Below are 10531 nucleotides of genomic sequence, written 5' to 3' on the forward strand. Positions count from 1 at the left end.
CACAGGAGAGGTATATTTCCAAATGTGTGGCCTTCGTGAAGAATGTGAAAAGTTGTAGCAGGAGTCTTCAATTCTTCAATCTTTTTCTTTCACTATTGGTATAAAAATTTTTGAGCAGGTGCTCCAATATATGAATAATTGTTAATCTATTAACTACATTCTACTTTATTAGCATATTATGTACATTATAAAATTAAAACAAAATGCATGTTATAAATGGAAGCTACATAAGAAAATATAAATAGAAATGTCTTCCTATATAATAAGGTATCATCTTACTCCACCCTTGGAGTAAGCACTCCCTATTTTGATACCAATGATTAAAGCAGGGTTTGGAAACCATGACTAGGGTCAAATTCAACCCACCACCTGTTTTTTGTAAATCAAGTTGCATTGGAACATACACACCTATTTGTTTACCTCCTGTCTATGGCTGCTTCTGAGCTACGTAGGCACAGATTAGTAATTGTGAGAGAGACCATCTGGCCCACAAAGCCAAAAAAGTTACTGCCTGATCCTTTACAGGAAATGTTTGCCAATCCTCAGACTAGAATTAATTTCCAGGTATTTACCGAGGAAGAGCTCCGCAGACAGAGCAGTAAGACTGAGTATATGAGATGCAGAGAAAGAAAAAGGCAGAAGAAATAGATCTGCTAAGGACACCAGTGCTACCAAACAGGCATATGAGAGGAATTTCTTACCACTATAAAACTGGGGTAAGGCTCACTAAAGTATTATGGAGTATGAAAACAGAACTTTAATTGTTGTGAAAACAAAACATAAATCAAAAGACATGGAGGATCATTGCTCAAAAAAAAAAAGGTATTCTTAGAACACACTAGTCATAAGGTAGATATCGCCCTCTACCCAGCATAACCTCTGGTTGCTATACCTTTAAATCTATTTCACACTTGCCATTAACTCCAAAATCGAGGCCAAAAAGACATTTAAGATATCAATTGATAATATTGTGATTTAACATGAAAATTCCAATTCACCTCTCTAAAACACACACACACAATTCTAATATTGGCATCCTCCAGAAAATATTGTAATATTGCTTTGGCCCTAACAGATGGTTTTCTTAAATATGCTATTAAAGGTAATTGTTGGAATATGGAGAGTTACGATCTTTAAATCCGCAAAAATTTCCTTTTTCTGAACTTTTATTATTCTTAAAGTCAATTCCTAAGAATCTAGCATTTAGTTATTCTCCAATATTAGTTTTGACTTCCCCAACTAAAGAGGAAACAAACAAAAAGGTCTTCTATATCTTTGTATGCCCCATGTCACTTAGCATGGGCCTATGGTAAATACACTCAATAACTAATTCTTGATTGGTGCCTAAGAAGTTATCTGCTAAATATGTCCCTGCATGTCAAATCTGATTTTCCCCTTGCTTTTCACTGCAAAATTGAATTTTCTTTCTTTCCTTTTTTTTTTTTTTTTAATGTTTCAAGATGAGGTTGAAAGAACACAGGGAAGTAGGAGTTTGGAAATCTGGTTTTGTCACAGTTGGTGTCCTAAACTAGCTTTGTGGACTTGAGCAAGTCATGAAATCTCCTTCATTCACATTCAGCATAATAATGAGGTTAGAGCAGTTGACAATTAATATCCTATTTAGCTCTAAAAGTCTATGTGGCATAATCACATTTAAGGATATAACAAATCTTTTAAAATCATGTTATTCAAGGCAGGTCTTGCAAAAGGGCCAAACCCAGAGACAGACATGGACTGGAGGACTATACATTGTTTAAGAAATGTTCAATCAGAAGTGTCTGCATGGGTGTGCTTTCTCCAGTTTACCATAGACTCCATTCCTCTCACTTACCACACGAGTTATTTCACACATGTATGCTACCTCCTGGGCTTAGAAGAGCATATGAGTTTGTACCCCACAATTTAAAATAACTATAATTCTTATCATTTCAATAGCTAGACTGATTATCCTGTGTGTGAAAAACAGTTCTATTGCTACTAAACATAACTTCGGAACTCATAATAAAAAGGCACTAAGCTTCTACCAATATCCTAGAATTCTTTTTCTTTTAGAATGAAGAGTATTGTGACAAGAACACTGAATTTTAGATACAAATAAAACCCGATTCTGGTCCTGTTTTTACCACTAATAAGACCCATGACCTTGAGCGGCAATTCACTAAGGCTCTGTGGACCTCCGCTTTCTTATTTGTAAAATGGAGTCAGGGTAGTTAGACCAAATAGTGTCTAATGTACATTTTATCTCTACAACTCTGAAATTTTATGGTAACAGGCAATTTCATTGATTTGACCCTGTTTCCAGGAACTTTGTGAAAGCTGCAGGCCTTTAGAAATAAACAGATTTCCTAACCTAAAGGAAGGAAAAGATTTAGGAACACAGCAGACCAACAGAATCAAAATGCAGTAGTAAATGAGCAAAAGGAGCTCTCATTTCCTGAAGCGTAGACAACAGTAAATAAAATAATGGAAAAGTACCTCATTGAAACACTTAGCCAAGATGGCCTGAAAATCATCTAGCAGTAATGCAGAGCCTAATGGCAATAACATTAGGCTATGAATTAAGAATGTTGTGTTGCAGCACATGCTGTACCATTTGCTTTGTGACTTTGGCTTCTTATTCAACAGAACGGAGCCTTAGCTTCCTTATTTGCAAAAAACAGGGAATAATAATGGTCTAACACTACAAATACATGTGCATAGAGTTTATGTATGTTACAGTAGACCTATATAGCTTATAAGATAATTTTCTTGAGTTTCTTAGTGTTGAAAGAACCAATCTACCATGGTTCCTGAGCCTCCCTGACAATTGTACTAAGTATGCCAAGAATGCAAGCCTCAAGCCACTTTCTAACCAGGCCATTTCTCGGGGTTATATTTGTAGCAAGTAAACCCTGAGGGAAAGACAGTGCTGGTTCAGTGGTAGAATTCTCATCTTCCATGTGGGAGATCCAGATTCAATTCCCAGCCAAGGCACCTCCAGTGCACCTTACATGCGGCCAACATTTGTCTGTCAGCAGAGGCTAGTGTTGCTATAATGCTGAACAGGTTTCAGTGCAGCTTCTAGACTAAGACAGAATAGGAAGATCTATTCTCAAAAATCAGCCAGTGAAAGCCCTATGGATCACTATAGTCTGATTCCATTGCATATGGGGTCATCAAGAGTTGGAGGCCAACTTAATGGCAGCTAACAACAACCACCTTGAGGGATGGATTAACATCTCCTTCTGGGATAAAGAGTGAGCTTACCCAAAAAACAATAGATTCCCCAAGCTCATGCCCCTTAGCTGTAACATAAACATTTTGCAGCACCCACCTAGGTCCCTCCATATGGGTAAGGGGAACTGACACGAACATGAAGCTCAGCCTGCTTGGCGTGTATAAGTAATAAAGCCCTTTGTCTCTGACACAAGAATCTGGGGTATTCTGTCAGCATCCTTGAAAACCATGGCAGGCTACTTTGTTAGCTTGTAAATAGGGGGAAATTCCAGACCCTTCACAAACCCTCCGAAGATGCTTGGTAAGTATACGATTGTTGGGTGAGCACAGCTATTGGGATATCTCCTACGTATTCCATTACCTTTTCTTAGTAAAATAAATCACAGTCCTGTATTTTAATCTGGAACCAGGAAGAGAATTCGTGTTTTGTTCCCCACTTCCTGTTTCCTACACACTGTCATCGGTAAGGTAATTCAGTGCACTACCATCAGCAATCTACTCGACCAATCACTCAACATTATTGGTCACAAATGCTAGTACCCCTCTGTTCTTCATACTTGCACAGTCAGAATTTTTTCAACATTCAAAGCTAAGCTTTTAAAACCTTACCACTGAGGCTTCTTGACTTCTGGGCTAATCCCAGATCTGCCACACTAATTATAAAGCAAGTTACTGTAATGTTACAGAGCACTAAAACCAAAGAAAAAAATTCTTTATGGAAACTTTACAAATTATACTTCTGTGCTTTAATTGCACTTGAAATTGTTACAGAAAACTGGTAGATCTGAAAAGACCGTCAAATTGCTTAGGATTGTAGACAGGAACTTGGAGATTTAAGTGCCACCTCTGCTATATTTTGTCAGAATGTAAATATAATTGCAGGTGCTTAGAAAAAAAATTAAAAAAGACAAGTATACCAATAAAAATCTTACATGCTGAACACCAGGAAAGCAATAACACTTCTATTATAAACCATTTTATGTGATAATTGCCTTTTGAGAAATAGGGATAGGATTATTATCACTAACAGAAAGACTTTAAAGAAATGCAAATTCACGATTAGGATCATTTTCAGGTGAGGTACACAGCTATTTGTAAGTGATTCTTTGTTTTCTCACCGGCTCATAGCTTTCCTCACATTTCACACTATTATTTGTTTGAGGTAAAATATTTCAAATACCTTGATCAATTTTTTCACCTTGGATTAGGAGTCAGATTCTTCCCATGTCTAAAAATAAGTCTACTTGAAAGGACAGGAATGTTCTCCAAACCATGATACGTTGTTTGCTCTCAAATGGGTTTGGCACTTTGTTTGTTTATTATCTACACAAACTTGCCAAGGGTATTAACAACCAGACAGAACAGAAATCTGACACATTTGTAGCCAATCACAAAGCTCTGGACTGTAAAGCTGACCAGTTTCGTGACTTGCTGCAGAAGCAAGAACGAAGGTGAAATAAAGGATGGAACCTGGTGCCATTCCTAATTAAGACACTTCAGCAAAAAAATGCTATTTCCTGGTATATTTGACGCCAAAAATATTTGTCACAGTCATTCCCTAGCAGCTAATTAAGTACTTACTCTTTCATTTACTCTTTAAAACCGTATGATATACTAAACTCTAAAACCACGTGACGTACTTGGACATCAATCTAGCTTGTCCCAGTTACATAAAACTAGAGCATTTGTTTTCAGATAACTACCAGACAAATGTATCATACTAAGCTTTAGACTCCCTACCAAAACTAATGTTGGAATATAATCTGTTGACTGTAATGAGATAAAGAAAGACAGCTCATTCAACCCCTCATATTTCCAAAAAGAGAAATTCGTTTTACAAAAGTAATTTGTAACTGATACAATGCCAACAGCTTTTCTATATCAGCATATATGTTCTCTTGACTCCTTCAACAAGTCATTAATAATTTGCCTTGTATTTTATAGGTCACATTGTGCTTTCACACACAAATTTCATTTAGTCCTCATAGCAATATCATCAAGCAGATTTTTTTTATCAACTCCACTTTACAAAACAGACCTTCATTTTCAATCTTTGGACTCTGAATTCTCAAGCACATGCAGAGGGTTTATTAAGTGTGGCATATCTAATTAGACTCCCATTATCATCCATGAATAGACATTACCCTGGAATATGTTCACAGTATGAATATGCAAGGTCTCTTTGTTACCTATCCTCACTCCACAGCCATAGAAGTGGCTCCTTTGGGTAGTGCAAATATTTCCTCACGGAAGGAATGTTTATTTCAGGGCTACGGATCCAAGAACAAATTTAGGAAGATGTGAAATTCCTTCCAGTTTCAAGAAAATAAAACTTGATGGCCAAACACAAAAGGAACGCAACTTCTCATATCAGTGAAAATCAACACTTTGAGATTAAGAACATTCCTTTTGCAAGGGGAAAAGTGGTCCAAATATCATAATCTGGATTATTAATAAAATATCTCTAGGAGTGGGACAGAGTTACAGATAGATACCCCTTAGACATAACCAGTGGTTTCCTGGGTTTGAAGGATTGGGACCATGGTCTCGTGGGACATCTCAGTCAAGTGGCATAACATAGCTCATAAAGTTTACGTTCTACATCCTAGTTTGGTGAGTAATGTCTGGGGTCTTAAAAGCATGCAAGTGGCCATCTAAGACACAACTATTGGTATCTACTCACTGGAGCAAAAGAAAAAGAAGGAAACCAAAGATTCAAAGAAGAAATCAGTCTACAGGACTAATAGTCTACACAAACTATTAGCTTTAGACTGAGACCAGAACTACCGACCTGATAAGGACCACAATAAATGGACCCTGATATAACAAGAGAAAATGTGGCCCAGAACCTCAACTCCCACCCCACCCAAAAAAATAGACAGACTTGCTGGACCAGTTCAGAATGGAGGACTCCCTGAGACTATTGCCCTGAAATATTCTTTAAACCTTGAATCAAAATTAGCCCCTGAGGTCACCTGTTAAATAAACATCAGATTGGCTCACAAAACGAAGAATACCACCTAAAAGTACTGTGGTCCTTTAAAAAAATCATCTATATGAGACCAGATGGTCAATAATTACTTTAAAACAAAAATGAGAACGTAAGGGAGCAGGAAAACTGGATTAACGGAAATGGAACAACCAGAGTGGAAATACTGAGAATGTTCACACACTAGGAACAATGTAACCAATGTCACTGAACAATTTGCATAGAAACTGTTGAATAGGAACATAAAACTGCTATGTAAACCTTCATCAAAAACACAATAAAATATATTTCTTTTAACTTTTGTTGGAATAACTAAAAAAGCCATATACTCATTTGGTTTTACTGCTAATACCATAAACATTTTTCTAAATGTAATTATGCTTATCAGTAAATAAAATCAGCAGCAATGGTACTCTTCCAGTTATCACTCCAAGATGCAAAGAGCTTCTAAGTTATTACTTCCACCTTCCTAATGAGAAAAAGCTGAGTAAGTTGAAAAATAACTTTCCAAAGACCTATCAGAAACCTGATTTGACAGGACAAACAGTCACACCAATAACTGGAGACACAAGAAAATACAGAGAATACAGGTCAGCTTACCTGAATCCAAAGCTGCTGAAGTCAGTAAGAACATTTAAATGATGACTTCAACAAATTCCTGAAGGCTCGGCATGGGCTAGTTCGAGAATTAAAAACTCTTGGAGGCCCAGTATAACGGGCAAGCCCATGCTTACATGGGTCTTACCTCTAGGAACCCCACTAGGTTCACACGTTAAAGAGGTGAAGAGTCAAGATGGTCAAAGCATTCTCCACAACAAAGGACTACCCAGCAAGAGAAAAAACTTCACCAGAAATTTCCCTGAAAGGATAAGAAGAGGAAGGGAAATTACCCAACTCTTTTTTTTAGTGTGCTTTAGGCTTCCTGTCTCATCTAAGGTGGGAAAAAAGCTGAGAAGCACTTGTGAAGGTCACAGTCTAGGGACACAGGCCTATCGAATGACTGAATTCTAATCACAGGATTATAGGACTCTTCCCCTCCCTCCACACTTTACCACCACATCAAGAGGTCCTCTATATAATCGTATATAATATAGGATTACAGCTGAAAGAACTGGAAGGCTCAGGATCTACTTAAGGATGAGTTTCCAGGGAAACCCAAAATCAAGAGGGGAGACAAAAACAAGGACATAGGTGATACTGAGTTCTCTGACACCTACATCTATAACAAACAGTAAACACAGTCTAGCTTCCAGCCAGATAAGCATAAGACCTCACATTGAAGGAATATCTACCTCAGTTCATGATACATCATGTCTGGCTTTCAATAATATATTACAATGCACGCTAAAGGCAAAAAAAAAAAAAAAACACACACACACAATCTGCAGAGACAAAGAAAGTATCAGATGAGACTCATAAGTGGCAGAGGTTTGGAAATTATCAGACTGAGAATTTAAAATAACCCCAATTAATATGTTAAGGGCTTCAATGGAAAAAAGTGAACAACATTCAAGAACAGACGGGTAATGTAAGGAGAGAGGTAGAAACTCTAAGACTGAATTTTAAAAATACTAAAAAATTTAAATACCATTAGCAGAATTTAAGAATGCATTTGATGACCTCATCAGTAGACTGGACACACCCAAGGAATCAGTGAGCTCAAAGATATGTCAAAAAAAAAAAAATCTTTTAAACTGAAATTAAAAGAGCAAAAAGAATGGAGGGAAAAAGGGCAGACTATCTAAGAACTGTGGAACAATAACAAGAGGCACGACATATGCATAATGGGAATACCAGGAGAATAGAGAAAGAAAGAGAAGAAATATTTGAAGTAATAATGGCTGAGAACTTTCCAAAATTGCTAATATCAAGCCATAGATCCAGGAATCTCAGATAACACAAGCTAATACATACCACAATATCTACACCTATGCATATATTTAAATTACAGAGACACAAAGGCAAAAAGAAAATCTCAAAAGAACCTGGGGTATGAAAAGGGTACCTTAACCATCAAAGGATAAAGATAAGAGTTATATTGGACATACTATTAGAAAATATGCAAGCATGAAAAGAATGGACTGGACTATTTAAAGTACTGAAAGAAATAAAACACCAACCTATAATATTGTATCCAGCAAAATTACCCTTTAAAGAAGGAAAAATAAAGACCTTCTCAGACAAACAAAAACTGAGAGAATTTGTCTCCAGTAACCTTCCTTCCAACAAATGTTAAAATAAGCTCTTTAGACAGAAGGAAGATGATATGCAAAATCTTGGATCTACATAAAAAAAGACAGAGCATCAGAAAAGGACTAAATGAAGGTAAAATAAAATCTTTACTATTCTTGTTCCAATCTATTCTAATATATAACTGTTCAAAGCAATGATGTACTTGGGTGATTATAACATATGGGTAAGTGAAATTAATGGCAGAAAGTTATAGGGATAGTGTCATGGATTGAATTATGTTCCCCAAAAATGTATGTATCAATTTGGCTGGGCCATGATTCCAGATATTGTGTGATTTTCCTATATGTTGTAAATTCTGCCTCTATGATGTTAATGAGGGAGGATGGGTGGCAGTTGTGTTAGTGAGGCAGGACTCAATATACAAGATTGGATTGTGTCTTAAGGCAATCTCTTGAGATATAAAAGAAAGAAGCAAGCAGAGAGGCAGAGGGACCTCATACCATCAAGAAAACAGTGCTGGGAACAGAACACGTCCTTTGGACCTGGGGTCCCTGCACAGAGAAGCTCCTAGTCTGGGGGAAGATTGATGAGAAGGCCAACAGAGAGAGAAAGCCTTCCCCTGGAGCTGACACCCTGAATTTGGACTTTTAGCCTACTTTACTGTGAGAAAATAAACTTCTCTTTGTTAAAGCCATCCATTTGTGGTATTTCTATTATAGCAGCACTAGACGACTAAGCCAGATAGGAAGGAGAAGCTGAGAATATTCTATCAGGTACATGTACTAATTGTGAAGTAGTATAGCATTATTTGAAAGCAGACTGGACTAGCTGTAAATGTATATTGGAAACTCTAGGATAAAAAAAACTAAAAATTTGTTTTAAAAGAAGTATAATCGATTTGCTAAAGCAAAAGAGAAAATAGAATCATATAAAATGCCCCAAAAAAAGCAGAAAAATAGGGGAAGATTTTTAAAAATGCAATGAATACAAATCAGTTACAATCACGGTTGATACTAATCCAACCATATCAATAATCACTTTAAATGTGAATGATCTAAGTATACCAATTAGAAGACGGAGACTTACTTTCAGAGTGGATGAAAAAAAAAGGAAGAAAACCACAAGAATCAACTATATTTTGTCTATAAGAAACCCACTTTAAATAAAAAGTAGACTAAAAGTAAAGGGACAACATAAACAAACTGTGGTATATCCATACAATGGAGTATTATTCAGTGATTTAAAAAAAAAAAAAGGAGCTGCTCTTTTCCTCCCTGGCTGCCTGAGGGTAGACCATGATTATGAATGACACAGTAACTATCATGACCAACCAACTACTCCAGCGGAAACAAATAATCTTTAATGTCCTTCACCATGGGAAGACAAGAGTAACTAAAACAGAAATTCGGGAAACACCAGCCAAAATGTACGAAACCACACCAGATGTGACCTTTGTGTTTAGGTTCCAAACCCATCTTGGTAGTGGTAAGAATGCTGGCTTTGGCATGACTTACAATTACTTGGGTTATGCAAAGAAAAGTGAACCCAAACACAACTTGCAAAACGTGGCCTTTGTAAGAAGAAAAAAGCCCCAATAAAACAGCAAAAGGAACACAAGAACAGAATGTAGAAAGTCAGGGGCATTGCAAAGGCCAATGCTGGTGTTGGCAAAAAGAGGGACTAAAGATTCTGCAGTGACTTATCTACGATGATTGTGTGGATTTTTCACCAGAGGATTAATAAACTATAAAAACTTAAAAAAAAAAAAAGAAAGGAGTTATCAACCTATGAAAAGACATGGAGAATCTTAAATACACACTGCTAAGTGAAAGAAGCCAGTCTGAAAAACTACATTCTGGAAAAGGCAAAATTATAGAGATGGTTAAAAGATCAGTGGTTGCAGAAATTTAGGAGACTGGGGGAGTGATGATGAGGGTAATTGAAGGGCAGTGAAATCATTCTGCATGATACTGTAATGGTGGATACGTGACATTATGCATTTGTCAAAATCCATAGGACTGCTAAACACAAAGCTTGAACCTTAATATAAACTATGGACTAGGGATATCATTGCTAACATCAGATGAATCTTGGCTGGAAGCAGAAGATATTTACCTGTACTTTATTGACTAT

The 10531-nt window shown here is 36.7% G+C and overlaps 1 pseudogene; it reads left to right on the forward strand.

Annotated features, from left to right (window-relative positions):
- Positions 1 to 8998: 8998 nt before the first annotated feature.
- On the forward strand, positions 8999 to 10171 carry LOC100660706 (small ribosomal subunit protein eS24-like; annotated as a pseudogene).
- Positions 10172 to 10531: the final 360 nt, after the last annotated feature.

This window comes from Loxodonta africana, chromosome 13 (assembly GCF_030014295.1).
Source record: "Loxodonta africana isolate mLoxAfr1 chromosome 13, mLoxAfr1.hap2, whole genome shotgun sequence".
Lineage (NCBI taxonomy): Eukaryota > Metazoa > Chordata > Mammalia > Proboscidea > Elephantidae > Loxodonta > Loxodonta africana.